Here is a 19,956-nt window from a genome sequence, read left to right on the forward strand (position 1 = left end):
GAACAAAAATCCACAATGCATGCACTCCTCTCTTTTCCTACAACATTCAAACAGCTTCTTGCGCTTTCTATTGGACCTACGTATTACTCATGAGTCTCTCTCTAGGCTCCAACGACGTTCAGGCTCTCTCTCTCATATGAGCTTGACCCCCCTACCTCTGATGATTTGTATCTCATTTGTATCACTAGTTATCTTTATCCATCTTTGTATTAGCTCTGTATCAGCTAACCCATTATATCAGTCATCACCCCTCCCTGCTTATTTCGTTTCAACTTCACTTTTTTTTGTTCTTTGTACTTTCTATTGTATCAGATTCACCAATTGTAACTTTTTGGTCTCATAGGTCACTTTGACCTCTTGAAGACGTTAATATAACATTTCATCTCTCTCTCTCTCTCTCTCTCTCTCTCTCTCTCTCTCTCTCTCTCTCTCTCTCTCTCTCTCTCTCTCTCTCTCTCTCCCCCCCCCCCCAAGTTTCCACAATTGATTGCTCCCAACCTCTTGCTCTGAATGCTACTACACTGTCAATTTTGTTCCTAGCCTCTGCCATCACAAACAGTACTCCCACAACTTGCTCCTAGTCTTTACCATCAAGAGACTGGTGGTGGCAAGGCATTTGGCAATGACCGAGGGCAAGAGCAGGTTCTCTCATGGGGTCTTGAAGAAAGTTGCATGCAGGTGCTACAAACACCTCGATGTAGTCTACTCGAGACAATAGTAGCCAAACGGCTCGGAGTAGTGTACTCCAAAGAGCTCTAAAACGATGAGAAGGAAAGCCAACCGTTGACGTTGCATGTAGCTTGAGGTTGCATGTTGTTGTCGATCTGGCACCCTGAAAGTACCTACTTTTAGCTTACATTATTTTGATTGAATGGTCTCATGGGGTGGTGTCCCACAACTAGCGAGATCGCTTATCCTAGTGCCTCTTGAGCAACAAGATTTGAATTCAAGATATGTCAAATAATCATGGGTATTGCTCATCCCATTTCTCTCAAGGCTTGCCCCTAGATGTGGGAGGCCTCTTGGTCTTCTTTAAAATGATCCTCCAAGGTTTGAAACTTCTATAATTCTTCTCGTTCTTCTTATCCTTACGTAATCCTACTATGTTAAAACTTATCCTATTCTTGTTTTTGTGCTTCAACTTGGACATACTTCCTCATATTTGGACACAACTAAAAGGTCTCTTGGGAGTCTCTTTGCAATCAAACCTATTTCTTCCACTTTTCCTTCTTCGTCATCATATTATTGAGAATATCTCACTAAGTATACTTCTTTGTAGATGATCTTAATCAAGCCCCTAATCGGCATAGTCTTAATTTTAGGGTATCACATGGCATTAAATTTTTTTATATACATCCTTTTCCTTCCTATCGAAGATAGAGGTCATCGAGGTTTATGAGAAAAATCTTGAACTCGATTCTACCCTCGTACTACCACTCACTCTATCTACTCTATGAGCAAGCATATTCTACCAGATTAAGGATTAAAAATAATCATCCTACCAAGCTTGAAAATAAAAAAAATAAAATTGGTATGTATTCTCTCATTGGACTTCTAATTCAAGACTCACAATCCAATCATCATTTTCCACATAGAATATGCATGCATCTCTCTATCATAAAAGAAAGAGTCGAGATGGTCTATTTATTATAGTTCTTTTCCACTCAGTATCTGCCCTTCCTTATCCATAGTTACAGTTCCAAGGTCATTTCACCTCGCTCTGATACCACTGCTATAGACAGATATTGCACGGGGCACCTGGAAAAGACACAAAATACCATGCTACAGAAAATAAAATCCACATTTTGACATACCTGGCAACGCATATTCGCACATGATCCATAGTGAGACTAATCTGAGAGAGATAGACAACAAGATAGACCATGAGAGCACATGCAACTACACCTCCTAGAGTGGAGTGCTACACAGACACGGAGAGAAGAGAGGTGGGAGAAGAGAAGAAGGATATAGAGAGAGGTGAAAGAGGAGAGGTGAGATAAGAGGACACAGAGCACTGGGTGCAATCTCCCCCTGTGCAAGAGTGAGTATTTTCCTCTTGCACCTATTTGCTTATAGATTTCTCGAATGCTTACCCTAACATGAAGTGACCCTGGCTCATAAAGAGCACTTAATAATGAAATATCCAAAAACTTGTTATCCTTTGAATAGTCCATAGTTCACTTATGCTTTTGGCTCCGGTCAGCTGCAATAAATATATATTTATCATTTCCATTACATCTCCTCTCTCTCTCTCTCTCTCTCTCTCTCTCTCTCTCTCTCTCTCTCTCTCTCTCTCTCTCTCTCTTTGTGTGTGTGTGTGTGTGCGTGCGTGCGCGTACCCCCCATCTTATAGATATTAAAGGTCTCTTCGGATTGTTCCTACGACATTGAAAAGATCTCCTTCTTAATCCCTTAGCTTTATTACCTCGCCTTAATGAAAAAGTAAGTGTGGCCCCTCCATCCTTCAATGAGAGAGGAGTGGTAGCCAGGGGAGGATGAAATGCCTAGCTCACCCATTATGAGATCTACCTTGGGTCTTCATGCTACCAATCACTTGACCTAGGCTATGCCTGCTTGGGCCATACCGATGCATCATGAACGAGAGGATTGAAAGAATCAAGGAAGAGAATCATGTTAGAAAGGGCAAGGTAACACAAGTTGATTGCATGTTGATGGAGGGCAATGGTGATGATGGGCACTTATTATTTTTCATTCAAGATGTCTTCCCTTTTTTGGGAGAATTCGGTCTCTCTCTCTCTCTCTCTCTCTCTCTCTCTCTCTCTCTCTCTAAAGAAGATAAAACTCTAAAATTGTAGCAACTCCCTTATTTGGTTTGCTTATGGGTATTTGTGCTTGGAAAAAATCATAAATTGATATCCAAATTTTGATCTTCCATTGAAGAAAACTGGTAAAATTCTTCAAGTATTAACGAAAATATCCACAAATGCTTCAAATTTTAACTTAAAAGCCGGTTTAGCTTTTTAAGTAATGTGCCCTTTTTCCTTTAATTAGGAAAATACTTTTGGCAAGCACTAGAGACTAAGAAACACCTAGAGACAGAATTTGAAAATAACCATAGGAAATTTTCATCAGTTAGAATACATTTTTAAAACTTTTCTACTATTGTTGCACTTATTGTAGGTGGATTGTCTCCTTTTTCCTTTGCCCACAAAGGGCTTTTTTTTTGTATTTCAAAGCCTATAGAGAGTTGTACAGTCGAGACACATGTTTCTCAAACATTCCTTAAAGAGAACTGGACAATCATGGTCAATTTAGAATAAAGATAGGAGTAAAAGTGGGATGTTGTCATTTTCGTAGACTGAAGAGAATAATCAATAATGGCATGTGACAAGATCGCTACATTTGTTTCTCTTAATTGAGAAAGAGAGGGAAGGTATAGGGGCCTTTGCAGACAAAGACAAAAGAGGAGAGAGAGAGAGAGAGAGAGAGAGAGAGAGAGAGAGAGAGAGAGAGAGAGAGAGAGAGAGAGAGGCAAGAAGAACAAGTTATAACATAGAAAAAGCAAAAGGAGGAGAAGGAGGAGGAGAAAAGGAAGAAGAAGAAAAAAAAATTCTTCTTCTTCATAGGAACAATCCCAAGAGCGCAAAAAACATGTGACCACACTTAAACACAATACTTTGTGGAGTGTGGATGAATGTATGCGTGCAAGGAAGGGGGAGAAGCAGGAGCACACAATCATATGAGCGGAGCATGGAATGAGTCAAGATAACTCACCACTCCTTATTCATATGCTACATAAAAGAATAAGGTTATGGGTTAGGCTAGTAGTGGGTGCCACCGACCACCCCAACAACCTCCCCCTAGGAGGCCAACGTGACCCAACTGGCCAATGTATTTACAACTATACAACAAGAAAGAAATCATGTGGCTTCACCCTACACCCATCATTTCCATGCAATGTGCAAACCACTCAACGGGTAGACTCTTCGTGAGAGCATCTGTAGGATTCTCATCCATATGAACCTCGACTAACTCAATGCGCTTGTTGCTAGCCAATATGTTGTGTATCGTACGATAATAGACTTCTATGTGTTTTGACTTAGAGTGAAACATGGGGTTCTTCGCTAATGCGATTGCACTTTGATTATCACAATGCAACATCAGAGTTTGAGTAATGCTAAGATCTCCCACTAGGAGAGCCAACCACATAGTTTCCTTGCTAACATTAGAAACTACCACATACTTTTCCTTTTTGTGTTGGAAGATGACGTATAGTTTTGGAGCATGACACTGCCGCTCCAGCAAATAGGAAAACATAGCCAGACGTGGATCTTTGACTATCCTTGCTAAGTTTTGCATTTTTCTGCATTGGGGTACTCAACGTCCTTTATATTAAAATGTTGCAAGACCTTATGGATATACGTTTCATAAGACAACTCTAGTATTCCATGTTTTGTATCCCACTTGATAAGCATACCAAAAAAGTGGCTTGCATCTCCCAAATCCTTCATAGCAAACTACGTGCTACGTGACTTATTCAAGATGGAAATCTTGTCTTTAGACTTCTCGACAATCAGCATATCTTCAACATAAAGTATCAAGATGATAAGTGAACCATTGTTCAACTTTTGGGTATACAAGAAATGATCTTCATGGCTCCTTTGGTACCCTTGGGACTACTTGTACTTGTCAAACTTCATGTACCAGTGCCTTCAACCTTGTTTTAGGCCATACAATGCCTTACACAATCTACACACTAGTTTTGCCCTTGTAAGCTTCTCAAATTTGACTTCAAAACCCTCTGGTTGTTTCATTTAGACATACTCGTCTAGATTTTTGTAAAGAAGATTGTCTTCATGTCCATCTGGGCAAGTTCTATGTCCTTATTGGCTACTAATCCAAGCTCAAGATGCAATGTGTAGTCATCTTGACCACTGGAGATAAAATCTCATCGAAATCCATGCCTTTCTTTTCTTTGAAACCCTTATCAACCAATTTAGCCTTGTACTTACGCTTCGGATCCTCTGCCATGTACTTCTTCTTGTACACACATTTGCAAGGCAAGGCTTGTTTGCCCTTTGGCAATCCTCTTAGTTCCCAATTCATTAGCCACAATCAAGTTGTATTTAGATTGCATTGCCTGCTCCCACTTCACATTATCTTCCATCTCAATAGCCCTTATTCATATGTTACATAAAAGAATAAGGTTATGGGTTAGGCTAGTAGTGGGTATCCACCGACCAATTGGCCGAAACCCCAACAACCTCCCACTTGTAGGCCAACGTGGCCCAACTGGCCAATGTATTTACAAGTTTACAATTGTAAAGAAATCAAGTGGCTTCACCCTACACCCATCATTCCATGCAATGTGCAAACCACTCAGCGGGTAGACTCTTCGTGAGAGCATCTGTAGGATTGTCATCCATATGAACCTTGACTAGCTCAATGCGCTTGTTGCTAGCCAATATGTTGTGTATCATATGATAATAGACTCCTATGTGTTTTGACTTAGAGTGAGACACGGGGTTCTTTGCTAATACGATTGCACTTTACTATCACAATGCAACACCAGAGTCTGAGTAATGCTAAGATCTCCCACTAGGCGAGCCAACCACACAGTTTCCTTACTAACAGCAGAAACTACCACATACTTTTCCTTTTTGTGTTGGAAGATGACATATAGTTTTGGAGTCACGATCTCCATGACACTGCCGCTCTAGCAAATAGAAAAACATAGCCTGACGTGGATCTTTTAATATCCACACAACCTGCATAATCCGCATCCGTGTAACCCAAAATGGATGCATCAGTATTTTCAAAGCATAAACACTTGTCTGTCATACCTTTTAGATATCTCAAGATGTGCCTTGTTGTTTCCTAGTGCTCTTTGCTAGGATTTTCCATAAATCTGCTAATCATCCCGCTACAAAAGCAATTTCCGGTCTTGTGGCGTGGCGTACATAAGACTACCAAAACTACTGAAGAATGTGGCACCTTGGCCATTTTTGCTTTCTCACAATCAAGCTTAGGATCATCATTCTTGCTAAGTTTTGCCTATAGGGTACTCAATGTCCTTCATATTGAAACGTTGCAAGACCTTATGGATATATGTTTCCTAAGACAACTCTAGTATTCCATGTTTTTATCCCACTTGATAAGCATACCAAGAAAGTGGCTTGCATCTCCCAAATCCTTCATAGAATTTGTGTGCTATGTGACTTCTTCAAGATGGAAATCTTGTCTTTAGACTTCTCGGCAATGAGCATATCTTCGACATAAAGTATCAAGATGATAAGTGACCAATCGTTCAACTTTTGGATATACAAGAAATGATCTTCATGGCTCCATTCATACCCTTGGGACTAATTGTACTTGTCAAACTTCATGTACCAGTGCCTTGAGCCTTGTTTTAGGCCATACAATGCCTTACACAATCACTAGTTTTGCCCTTGTAAGCTTCTCAGATTTTTGACTTCAAAACCCTCTAGTTGTTTCATTTTGATATCTTCTTCTAGATTTTTATGAAGAAGGTTGTCTTCATGTCCATTTGGACAAGTTCTATGTCCTTAGTGGCTACTAATCCAAGCTCAAGATGCAATGTAGTCATCTTGACCATTGGAGATAAAATCTCATCAAAATCCATGCCTTTCTTTCCTTGAAACCCTTAGCAACCAATCTAGCCTGGTACTTAGGCTCGGGATCCGCTGCCATATGTACTTCTTCTTGTATACACGTTTGCAAGGCAAGGCTTGTTTGCCCTTTAACAATTCTATTAGTTCCCAATTTTCATTAGGCATAATCGATTTGTATTTAGATTGCATTGCCTACTCCCTCTTCACACTATCTTCCATCTCAATAGCCTCTTGGTAGCAGGTATGTGAGTCCAAGGGCAATGCCAAGCCAAGGGCTAGGGCCAAGGGTTAGAACTCACATGCGGTCAAGGGGTGCTATAATTTTAGCAGGCTATGAGTCTATATATAGCGAGGTTGGGTGGAGAGTTACATGTTATGTTCCCCACGGTAGCAGATTGGTATCAAAGCTTGGGGTGGCGGTGGGGGTGGGATAAGGGGCAGCCATGGAGGATGGATTCTCTCTCTCTCTCTCTCTCTCTCTCTCTCTCATTTTCAAGTTTCCATGGTTTCCTCGATGGCAAAAAGAAACAAAGATAGAAGTGGTAGCCTGTAGTGAACCTCTTGGTCAAGGAGGACACATGCGGGAACGATGAATTGGGGGGGAGAAGTGACATGCACTCGACCTGCATGGATCATAGAATTTTTTCATCTACAAATTTGTATCGGTGAGAGGATCATCTTTTGTTTTTGGAGCACCTTGAAGGAAGAGCGTAGTGTTGCCCGCTTACCCCTTGCCTTTCGACGCAGTTCATATCCACCATAGCTCTTTTTTTTTGGAGTTTTTCACACCTGAGGCCTCAAGAAAGGGGGGGGGGGGGGGGCACCCCTTTTGTGTTACAAAAAATCTCTAAGGGATTATGTCCACACGACACACCCCCCTAAAACCTTCTCTCCTAGCAAGTACGAAGGAGAACATAGAATTCTTGGTGAAGGGCATTGTTGACAAGCCAGATTCGAGGGATGCATGCAAGCAGTAGCTAAACAACTCAAGCACGCATTGATTAAAATAAATATAGGAGTTTTTAAGTTTTCAATATGATATAAAATGTTGCAATGCCAAGGGTGGTGGTTGCAAAAAAATGGTAAGTACCTTAAATTGAGTTTCAATTTGAACTTATTCCATCTTGCATGATTTTTTAAAGTGCCAACTTGACACACAAATTTTTCTTTGGTCAAGCAACGTTTGGCAATTATCAGGAGAAGTTTGATAGCTACAATTCTTCAGCTATTTACTACCGCCATATTGGGCAACCTAAGGATTCTCAATAAGATGTGCGCTTTGGCAAGGCCACTTCTCTATGAAAGCTTGACAAGGTCGATTCTCTTTTGTTTTGACACCTATGTGTTAGCAGGAGCACCATGTTAGCTACGGGCACTCAGGCTCCATTCTGTCGCATCTTTTTGATGAACTTATGTGAAGCAAGGATTCACTTTAAGGCATATTGCCTATAAGCTTCCAAAGTTTGGAATATGCTAGCATATGAACTTGGAGAAACTTGTCAACATATCTACCTGATTTTTTCTTAGAGGTCGATTAGAACCAATCCATGAGGGCATGCATAGTACATCTGACAACTCAAACTTCCTTAACATACATGGCTATGTGCCAAATTCAAGCGAAGGCAACTACTCTCAGAGGGGCAACAAGGTTAGACATTCTCAAGTTCTACTTGTTTTTTGCATGCCTTCTCACTTTCTCAATTTGGGTGAGCTTTGGTGAGAATCAACAAGTTGAAATACTTTAGGAGAGCTTGTATAGCACGGTCTACTCAAAATTTTGATTCGGGCTCATTTTGGCCTTCGTTTCCACTACATGCAGTACTCCATAGGCAGTTTTTTCCTTTTGTACAAAATTTCTATCATTGCTATATTCTGCATAATAGGTCTCTTAAAATCCTCTTTGGGTTGTGCTACATAGCACGTGTTGGTCTCACTTTTCTTCTCCTCTTTTTGGGTAGTTTTCACATCAGGTGCAGGCACTCATCATGACTGACAACAACACATATGTGATTATTGGTGAGGATAAATTGGATGGGGACAATTACTCAATGTGGGCTTACATGATGCATCATGTTATTGTGTCAAACGGTGTTTGGGATGTTGTGCAGGGCATTGATGTATGTCCTGGTTCTGTGGATACATGCGATGTTGAGGATGTTGCAGGTTTTGGTGGTAGGATTGTTGCTGCTAGAGCTATTTTACCTATAGCCGAGGAGGCTCGTTGGGATGTTAGAGTTGCACAAGCTCATGCATTGATGTGTTATTTGTGCATAATGCGTCAAACTTGACAACATCAAGATTTCCTTGGGTCATAAGTCTCCCAGTACTAACAAAAGTCTGATAGGAATCTGGGAATGCATCAAGAACAGTCTGCACAAGGGAACTATTTGAAATGACTTCACCTATGGAAATGAGTTGCTCACTAATATCCTTGATACCAACAAGGAAAGTGCCCATGTCATCTTCCTCATGCAATGTTCAAAGTTTTCAAAGGATGGTTCAGTTAGGGCCACATGCAGATTGCAACTAGTGCATAGTGATATTTGTGAACCTACGCAAACTCCATCCTTGGGAAATTATCTTTACTTCATAAATTTCATTGATGATCACATGCATGCATCGGTGTATCCGCTTAAAGCTAAGTCCAAAGTGTTTATGTGCTTCAAGCAAATTTTGGCTATGGTTGAAAATGTCTCTAAATGTACTATGGGCACCCTCCATTGAGATCAAGGGGGGGAGTATATGTCTCATGAGTTAAATGCACTTTTGGCTAGTCATGAGATAAACACTAATGTACAGTGCCATATAGACCTCAACAAAATGGTGTTTTTGAAAGAAAAACCAGGCTGCTTATGGAGATGGCACGTTGTATGGTCAACAGTCAAGCTTTGTCACGTTCGTTTTGGCTTGAGGCCATCATGTGTGCTACTTATGTACTTAACGTGCATTCTATGAAAGCTTTACAGTCTAGGACTCCATATGAAGCATAGCATGATATAAAGCCTTATATTGATCACATACACATTTTTGGTTGTTTAGCTTATGCTTTGATGCCACAAACTCAGTGCATAAAATTGGATGATAAGGCTATTACATGCATTTTTGTTGGTTACAATATTGAAAGCAAAGGCTACAGGTTGTACCATCCGCAAACAAAGCGTATCTTAGTTTCACGAGATGTTGTGTTTGTGGAAGATTCTTCCCTTGTTGTCATGTACTAGAGACAATAATGTAAGCTCATGTGACATTTAACATAGTTCATTGCCTCTTTTTAGTGGTGGAGACTTGAATGTAAATTCCAATGAGGCAAATGTATAGACTAAGGGAGTTTCAAAAAATGCTACGGATTAGCCTATTACTGATGTAGATGTACATGATGTACTTGATATGGAAAGGGATGAGAATAAGTAGGCTAGAGGTATGCCAAAATGGTTGGTGCATACTTTGCATGACAATAAATTAAATGCACCTTTTTCTAGTTGTACTCGTTCAAGTTCTTGCCATGCATCTTATGCATCAGATTGTTATGCTTTGGTTGTTTCTAGCTTATGTGATGTAGAGGAACCTCTATCTTCTAATGAACCACATAATTCAAAAAATTGGATGGCTGCCATGCAATCAAAATATGATGCACTTATAGAAAATGACACATGGACTTTATGTGGTTTGCCTCCTGGCAAAAAGGCCATTGGTACAAAGTGGGTTTACAAGTTGAAACCTAAGCCGAATGGTGAGATTGATCACTATAAGGCTGGATGCGATGTACATCAATCAAATATTGTTACAGCTTTCTTGAATGGTGACATATTTGAGGAAGTCTATGTAACGCAACCTCGCTGTTTTGTGATAAATGGACAAGAAGATAAAGTGTGCAAATCTAATAAATCTTTGTATGGGTTGAAGCAATATCCTTGTGCTTGATATGAGAAAGCTAACACTCATTTGGTTAAATGAGGCTTTCGTAACCGTCCAACAGAAAGCACTTTGTATGTAAAGCGTGAGGGTGATGTACTTCTCACTGTCGCTCTTTATGCTGATGATTTGATGATCAATGGACCAAATGAGACACATATGCTAAATTTAAGGTTGATTTGAATGCTACTTTCAAGATGAAAGATTTGGGGTTGTTGGATCATTACTTGGGCATATAGTTAAGCAGTGTGATGGTGGTTTTGACTTGTGTGGAACAAGTCACGTAGAGACATTGCTATGTAAGTTTGGACTTGAGGACTGCAAACCTACTGCTACTCTCATGGAAACAAGTCTGAAATTGAGTCTTCATGATGCTGGTGATCCCATCGATGTCACTCTTTACAAAATTGATGTTGGATGCCTTATTTATGTATACAACACAAGGGCTTGATATTCAGTTTGCAGTCTCACAGGACATCAGATTTATGCATAGCCCAGGGTCTAAGCATTGGCAGGATTTCAAGAGGATTTTTTGCTACTTGAGTGGAACTTTTCATCTTGGCTTGTTTTATCCCAAGGGGGATCATTGCCGCCAGTTTTACATGCTTTTTTGGACTCAAATTGGGCTGGTTGTTTTGACACGTGAGTTCCATAAGTGGTTTTTGTTTCATGCTCGAAAGTTCATGCATATCATGGTTGAGCAAGAAGCAACCTATTGTGGCCACTTCCAGTTGTGAGGTTGAGTACATTGGTATTCATAGCTACAATGCATTGGTAGTTGCAAGGAAGCCAATTTTTCATGCTCACACAAAGCGCATTACCACTATGTCAGGGAGAGAGACTCTAAGAAAGAGAGATCAGCTTGGCTTGTGTGCCAACGCAGGACAACCTTGCAGATCTGTTCACAAAGGCATTGCCTTGTGAGAAGTTTGAAGCCTTACACAAAGCTTTGGGCTTACTCCCCTGTGTGGATTGATCATGCTCTCAAGGCATGGCACTTTCCTATACATTATGTGCCAGCTCTTGCTTATTACATCACTCCCAGGGGAAATTTGTTACCATATACATGTGGTAGTGATGTGTGCGAACACACTTAGGACCGTCGAAGCATTTTTCGCTCACTAGGAGGTTTTTCCCCCCCGTGCATTGTATATACACCCATCACTCTAGGACTAACTTATCTTTCCATTGCACACTAAGTAATGCTAATCTCTATTGTGTGCCTTGAACTTCTTTGTCTTCTCCAAGCTATGCGTGTTTCCGTGCAACCCTATTTCCAAAATTTACCTCCTCGATAAATTGCCCATTTCCTTGACGTGTGTGCTTCTTGCATCTTTTGGAGTTTTGCCTTCTTCTATTTGAGTTGGATGGGTGTAAGATATTCTACAAACCAAATTTTAATGTCCTTAATAAACCTCAATTGCTTGAGGAGTTTGATTTGGTCTGCCTTGGTCTTGAAAGTGAGGATTGCATGACTGGTGCAATGTTCATGTGTAAGAGAGGCGATTGTTGCTAGATCCCATTGTATAATGTGGGTTGTTGTCAGGATGTGAGCAAAGGACTTGTGAAACTTGAGGCCCTTCTCCCCGTTTTAGTTGCTTGGAAGCCCACTAATGTGAACATTGAGGGTCATATCCTCTTGTCATTGTCGTTCGCATAGCATAGACACACCCCGTTTTAGTCGCTTGGAAGCCCACTAATGTGAACATTGAGGGTGATATCCTCTTGTCATTGTCGTTCGCATAGCATAGACACACCCCGTCTTCAACCTTGCGGGAGATGACCACCTACACTTGAGTCTTGATCTCCTTTGTTAGGGTAGTCTCTACTTTTGACTTTGTTTTATTGAACTTGGCTTCCATCTGTTCCATCCTCTCTTTCTTGTAGTTCTCCACTATGATGACCCGAGCCTCAATGGCAATGAGTATGTTTGAGATCATCGTTCTCCTTGCAAAGTTTTTCAACTTCATTTTGAAGGTGGGCAATGCTATCCATCTTTGGATGGAGAGAGAGAGAGAGAGAGAGATACATGTTTATTGCCTCAGTTAGTCATGAACTATATCATTATGTTTCTTTCTCATGCACTTTTGGGTTCTAAAGGTTGGTGTTGACATAAAATGGGGCTTTGGTGTATTTTAACCCACTTAATTTGCAAAATCATTGCTAGATTTTGAGCTTGTCTTTAAGAAAATCAGGCACATTTTACACTAGCATATTCTTCAAGTTTGGATCTAAAGACAATACTATTTTTAACTATGTTCTTATTTTCTCTAGTTAAAAGAATTGGTTTTGGCAAGCCTCGCTAAGGGTTATAAAGAGAGCTATAGACTTATGACTACTTAAATGTTTTGTGCATAGAATTAGGACTATTTTGCAGCATGTTTAGGATCATATATGTTTCCTTAATTTTTGTCCCTCTATATTTGTTTTTGCTTACAGACCACCGTCAAAGACGACAAAGTGGGACAAGTCGTCAGGGGATGGTAGGCCAGTCTAGACCACTAGTGACAAAGTTAATGATGGCTAATATATTTTTCTTTTTGTGTTTGGGGGTTAACTAGGGGATTGTATGATTTTTCACCTAGTGTAAATGGTGAAAGTGCCTCCATGGGGCCTCATAGCCTTGCATTTTAAAAAAATTATTATTTTGGGGGGGGGGGGGGGAGATAGCATGACATATTGGTCATGATATGATGCAATTCAAAACATCTTTTTTGTCATGATTTACTTTTGAAAAAGAGAAGTATCATCCCTTTTTACAAACGCATATCCCAAGGTACTATCCCTCTCTTCTCTAGTGCCCTCTCAACTCTAAGCAAGTTAAAGCTACCTTTATGCATCCATTCCTCCCCAAGCAAGGCAGAGCACAAAGGCTGAGCTCGTGCAAGACCTCTAACAATAGATAGATGGATTGACGTCCATGATCCATTAAGAGAGAGAGAGAGAGAGAGAGAGAGAGAGAGAGAGAGAGAGAGAGAGAGAGAGAGAGAGAGGGGTTGCACCTTTGAAAAATACCTATAGCACATGTGTTCAAGAGGTATCTACTATAAGACCCCTCTACACACACACACACACTTCACTATGAAGTAAAAGACTACTCTTCCTTCATAGTATTCCATTTTTAAACCCCTCTTGTACATGTAAATATGTAACTCTTTGATATATCGAAGACCTCTCCATGTGAAATCATGCGCTACACTTACATTATTTGAGGTGGGCCCCTCAGGAGAGAAGAGAGAGAGAGAGAGAGAGAGAGAGAATGATGAATGAAGAGTGCAAGATAAAGGAGGGCACACAACAATTATGTAGAGAAACAGCTAGTAGGAGAGAGCTCCTTCTTCCAACATGATGAAACAATGCTAAAGTTAGTATATGAGTTTAGATTCAAGTGTTCAGACATTGTCCCATCTTGCTAAAGGCACACAAACTTTAGCTACAATAACCTCTCACTTAAAGGACATTGTGACTTTAAGCAAGCTATGAACAAGGTATATATATATATAGTCTAGGTCTCTACCCAATTCCCATAAGCACTCAACATTGTGCAAAAATTTTAGAGGATATTGTAAGAAAATTTGCAAGGTTGTATGAATGTTGACAAATAGGATGCAGTTGTCCACAAAGCACCTCATACATGAAGTGCATTCGCATCAATGTGCTTGAACTTTGTATAAAACATTGGATTATGTGCTTCTTGGGTATAGCACTCTGACTACCACAATAGAAAACTAGAACTTCTATATTAATGCATGTCATATACATTCCCTACATAATTTACACCCATACAAATACTACATATGTACATTTGCCTCTAAAGCAAACACACTACCTTTTCAAATCATTCACACAACTCATAACATCTTTCATTGTCTCATAACATTTCTTGCCAAGATTTGTCATGTAAATGCCAACGACTCCCACTACAAATGCAATGTTTACACGAGTCACAATCAAGCATATATCAAAGAACCAGTAGTAGATGAATAAGGAATCTTAGCCATCTTAGCCCTTTTCTCATTAGATCTGGGACAATCCTCTTTGGCTAAGTTTTAAATATGGATACAATGGAATAGGTGTTTGTGCCCCCCTCCGTACAAATGCAATGTTTCCACGAGTCACAATCAGGCATACATCAAAGAACCAGTAGTAGATGCATAAGGAATCTTAGCCATCTTAGCCCTTTTCTCATTAGATCTGGGACAATCCTCTTTGGCTAAGTTTTAAATATGGATACAATGGAATAGGTGTTTGTGCCCCCCTCCGTATACAAATGCTTTCATGCAAGGCAAATGTACCTTCTTCAACTTTTTCTTATAATGTGAAAACCATGAATTCTTCATGCCAAACTACTCATGCACCTTCACCTTCAATGCATCTACCTTGAAATTGCTTGAACATATCATCCACATAAAGGATTAAAATAAAGGACCATCCATTTGTAGCTTTCTTTGTATGTAGGCAATGGGGCCTTGAAAAAAGGGTTATTTTGTTTTTCTCAAATTTCCTATGCCTATAGCCTTGAGACCTTCATGAATGCATCAAACTAATGGTCACATTCCCTTCAAGTGCATACTTCAAACCATGAAGGCCTCTCTTTAGCTTACACATCAACTTCTGTTTGCCTTCTTTGAATGGTGCATGTAAGTGTCCTCTTGACGATCACCACACAGAACGATTTCTTAGCATCCATTTGGACTAACTCCATGAAAGAGTGTGTGTACAAAAATGCACGTGTGCATGGTGCAGTGAGGGAGAGGGAAGAGGAGAACGCAATGCTCCTTATAGTAGTGGGGAGCTCCTTATTCAGTATGTATATACGTGACTTATTCAGTATGTATATATGTGAATAAGGAAATGATTGTCAGTGGGCAGTCAGAGGACGTCCGGCCTCGGGCGAAGGCACAACACCTTTACCCCAACACTCCATGTCTTCTTTGGTAACCAAAGCAAGGAATGACATGATACTAGGCATTTGGCAACCATTGTAGCCTTGTACTCAGGCTTTGCATCATTGGGTATGATCTTCAACTTGTAGACCCATTTACATGGCAAGTCATTCTTCCCTCGTGGCAAAGGTGATAAATCCCAAGTTGATCTTTTGCAAAGAATCCTTTTTTGCTCACTCATCATCTTGTATCAGAACATCATCCTAGTAGGAGGGCTCACCACAATTTGTCATGATATTGTGATTTAAGCTTGACACAAATCATTTAGGTGGCCTAGAAAGTCAATTTGACCTTCTCAATACAATAATTTTTTTGAATGAGGCATTGGTTGTGTCACTTGTGTGAGAGATCCCCCTCCGAGGGCTCTATGCAAGAAATATATCATTAACATATTCTTCAACATAACAATTCAATACATTAGATTGTAAAAGAAAAAGCGTAAGGAGGGAATTCTCACGCTCAATGTACCATGGAGACGTTAAAGCCATGAGCTAGACTACACCCAAAGGTACCTAGCAACTAGTGATACCCTTAAATGTGTATGAATGAAAGCGGACTCTTAAAATGACTAAGTGGAGGGTGAATATATGTGTACTTCGATTTTTCAAGAAGAGAGAGAGAGAGAGAGAGAGAGAGAGAGAGAATTGTTGAGGGTGAAATAGAGTGCACAAATGGAGATAGGAAAATATGTGAGAGAACTTTCAATGTGTTAACCCTCACGGTTCACGGACACCCTATCATGAGCCGGACACCCTATCACCTACGACAGACGCCGTATTATTTATTTGGTAGAGTCAGGTACTGGGTTTATCGGTCCAATAGAAATGGTTAAGAGTGATCGTCGATGAGAGGCGCACTCTAAAACTAGAACGTATAATGTTTGGGTAAGATTGGCTAAGTGTGGGCGCCCAAGTGTGAATGGGGTGAGCTCATATAAAAGTCAAATTAAACCTAAAAAACCTCATTCTCTCATTTGTGCAATTGAAGAGTGCTCTTGCTCCATCTCCATCTTCTTCTTCTTCATATCCTTCTGTGTGAGTGTGTATGCGTGTGTGTGTGTGTGTGTGTGTGTGTGTGTGTGTGTGTGAGAGAGAGAGAGAGAGAGAGAGAGAGAGAGAGAGAGAGAGAGAGTGCGATCGAGCATTGCGGCGGCACGATGGCGGCGAGGCGGTTAAGCGTGGCGTAGCCGGGCGTCTCCCTCTTCTTCACGGCGAGGAATCCTCCACGACAGCAAGCGTAGAGCGGTGAGTGACATACCATCACCATCTTTGAGCTTACTAGTTTAGGCTTGTTGTGTGCTTGGAGCCATTCGTGGCTTGCACACAGTGTATCGACAAGTTCCTTGCATTGACACGTGTGACAGACGCACACATTTTTGGTGCCGTTGCCGGGGAATGCCATACACTAAGCTTGAATGGCACGCTATGCTTCTTTTGTGGTGCAATTTCAGTAGGGAAGGAAGGGGTGCGTGTTGAGAAGAAGGATTTTGTGTTGCTACTGTGTATTTCTTTGTTAATGAAGTTTTGAAAGGTTACTGTGTTTTCTTTGTGCTAAGGTATTAGTATTAAGGTTGTTAGTTCTGTGTAATGTAAAGTACAATAAGTAGGAAGTAGATCTGTGAGAGCTAATGAAGTGTCTTAGTGTGTAACAGTAGGTGTATTAGTTGTAAGTAGGAAGGTAGAGTGTGTGTGTGCTCGCGCGCAGGCCGCGGTGACCTTATCCAAAAAATAAAAAAATAAAAAAATAAAAAAATAAAAAAATTTTAAAGGTAGGACCGGGATCAGGAATATCTCCCAGACCCAAGCCCAAGCTCATGCTCAGGCTCAGCAGGCCTCAGTCGCCCTTTAATATTACGTATTTTAGCTTCACACGTAGCTAAAAATCAACTTTTTTGAGGACAAACGGAGCTCTAGGTGACCGAAGGTTGTGCTGTAAAGCACACCGCGACCCTCTGAGTGATACGCTCGTTTTGAGCTATCACACACTTTAATAAAAAAATCAATCATTAAAAAACATTGAAAAAAAGAGAAAAAAAGAAAACGAGTAAAAACGAACGCTTAAAAAAGTAAGTGATTAACCTTCCAGGTTATTCACTGACGCTTGTAGGGTGCCAAAGGCACATGCATTTGCGCTCTGGTCGTGTGCTAGAGACGGAGCAACTAGAGAGAATTTCAACTTACATGAGTTCTCAATATCCACCTACCTTAGGTTCCGGGCCCTCGGCGGGGACCCAAGGTAGTACAAACCAAAACCCAAACATAGCGGCTAGTAACTCTTCCTCTGTCTACGACGTCATGGAGGGTTTCCTAATGCCTAATCCCAATAGATCAAGCCAAGACATGCATGCCATGGGCCCGCGATCCGGGCCGAGCGTACTTAGCCGCTTGAAGGAAACCTTTAGTACAGCCACTCGCTCCGAACATGGAGCTAATGATGTAAATGAGGGGGGTGGGGAAGTAAATTCTCCATTCATGACCAACGTAGAGCCTACGCCCTTAGAGAATGTGCATGTGAATACTTCATTCACTGCACCTCATGACTCTTCAGAGCTATTCCCCTCCGAGGTCATATTACCTGATGGTAGAAGCCTTGCCGAAGTGCAAGAGGTTGAACGATATATCATTGTGGCTAGGGAAAAGGAAGTCGCGAGCTTACGCAAGGCGGAGCAACGAAGAGAGTTAAAAGCAAAAACTCCTATGTCAATATCGTTGCTAAGAGAGCAATCGAGTGCTCCTGACTTAGCAACCGCTAAGGGCCAACCCCTAGAAAGCAACATTGCATCTAGCTCAAAGGACACCCCTAGCACCTCAATCCTAGATGGAACGTTCTTAAATGAGAACTGGGAGTACGAACTACAAACGGAAACTCTAACCGACCTATACACAGGTTACACCTATCACGTGGGTTGGTTAGATGTCCTACAATCCACAATGGGTGCTAAAGTGTGGAGGATCAACAACAAAGAGTTTGTGAGGTCATCCATAGGGTCATTGAGTTAGAGAGACAAAACAAGGGGATCAACATGCCTTCAACGGGTCTCATGAGATTCTTGGATATAGGAAAGGCTAAACAACTGACCTTATCGCAAATGGAGACTCCCTCGGTAAGTCCAATGGATCCCCCATATGTTGTTTTGCCAGGGGTCTCGGTGCAATCTGAGCCCACAAGTGATAGCTTTATTTTTCCAAGTCTAACTCATCTTTCCCTTGATGACAACACGGCTACCATGCCTACCCCAATGATGGGCATGCCGTGAAACACGCCATGGACCTCATTTTTTAGTAAAGCACCACTACATGGTAGCTCAATGCCTGCAACAGTACCTACAAGGGTGTACCAATCATATACACCCATGGGTCCTCGTACTCATGTAGCCCCTACTCCTCCCATTGTTTCAACAACCTATGCTCCACAACCACAAAACCCAAGTTCTTATTTCCATGGGACTATACCGGCTAGCATTAGCATGTCACATCCAACGTTTGCTATGCCTAGGCCACACATATGAACTTTGGGCCGCCACATGGCACAACATCGTACCCAACGTGGAACCCAAGGGCTTCCTATGCGCCAAGCCCAATGCCAATGAAGGAGTACGAGCGGAAGTGCGACACGAGAGAGAGTGCGAGAAGAAGAGCACGACGATATGGTGAACTCGCTCTACTGTAATGTGTAGAGCATAGTGAGTTCTTATTAGGTTTTTACAAAAGAAATATGTGTACATACCTGGCGGCCCGCCCACTTACCTGGGCGACCACATTGGGCTTTATACCCCAAAAACCTCCCACTTAAAGTCCAATGTGGTACTTTAAGTATGAGAGAAGCTACTATACAAGCTAATATACAAGAGATGTATAGAAGTGATGTACTACCCTACACCTAACTGCTTGCAAAAATGCGCAAAGCTCTCTGAGGGAGGTCCTTTTGTAAGTAGATCAGCAGGATTTTCTGTGGTGTGAACTTTGACAAGCTGAAGTTGCTTATCCTCGAGCATTTCCTTGATGAAATGATACTTCACATCCACATGCTTTGTCTTTGAGTGATAAACTGGATTGCGAGCCAATTGTATAGCACTTTGACTATCACAATATAACACAGGCATCTCTTCTTTGATTCCCAAATCTGTTACTAGTCGATTAAGCCAAATTGATTCTTTGCATGCCTCTGATGCTGCAACATATTCAGCCTCTGTAGTAGACTGAGTAACACAATCTTGTAATCTAGAACGCCATGATACTGCTCCACCAGCCAATGTAAAGACATACCCTGACGTAGACCTTCGGTTGTCTAAGTCACCTGCACAATCTGAGTCTGTAAAACCCTTTACACTTAGCTTCTGACTCCCATAGCATATACGCATACTCTTTGTAGCTTTCAGGTATCTCAATATTCCTTTCATTGCCTCCCAATGTTTCTTGCCTGGGTTTGACATGTATCGACTTACTACTCCCACTGCAAATGCAATGTCTGGGCGAGTAGCAATCATTGTATACATCAAACTACCC

The sequence above is a fragment of the Adiantum capillus-veneris genome, chromosome 18 (assembly GCF_014529385.1).
Source record: "Adiantum capillus-veneris isolate H3 chromosome 18, ASM1452938v2, whole genome shotgun sequence".
In the NCBI taxonomy this organism is placed as follows: domain Eukaryota; kingdom Viridiplantae; phylum Streptophyta; class Polypodiopsida; order Polypodiales; family Pteridaceae; genus Adiantum; species Adiantum capillus-veneris.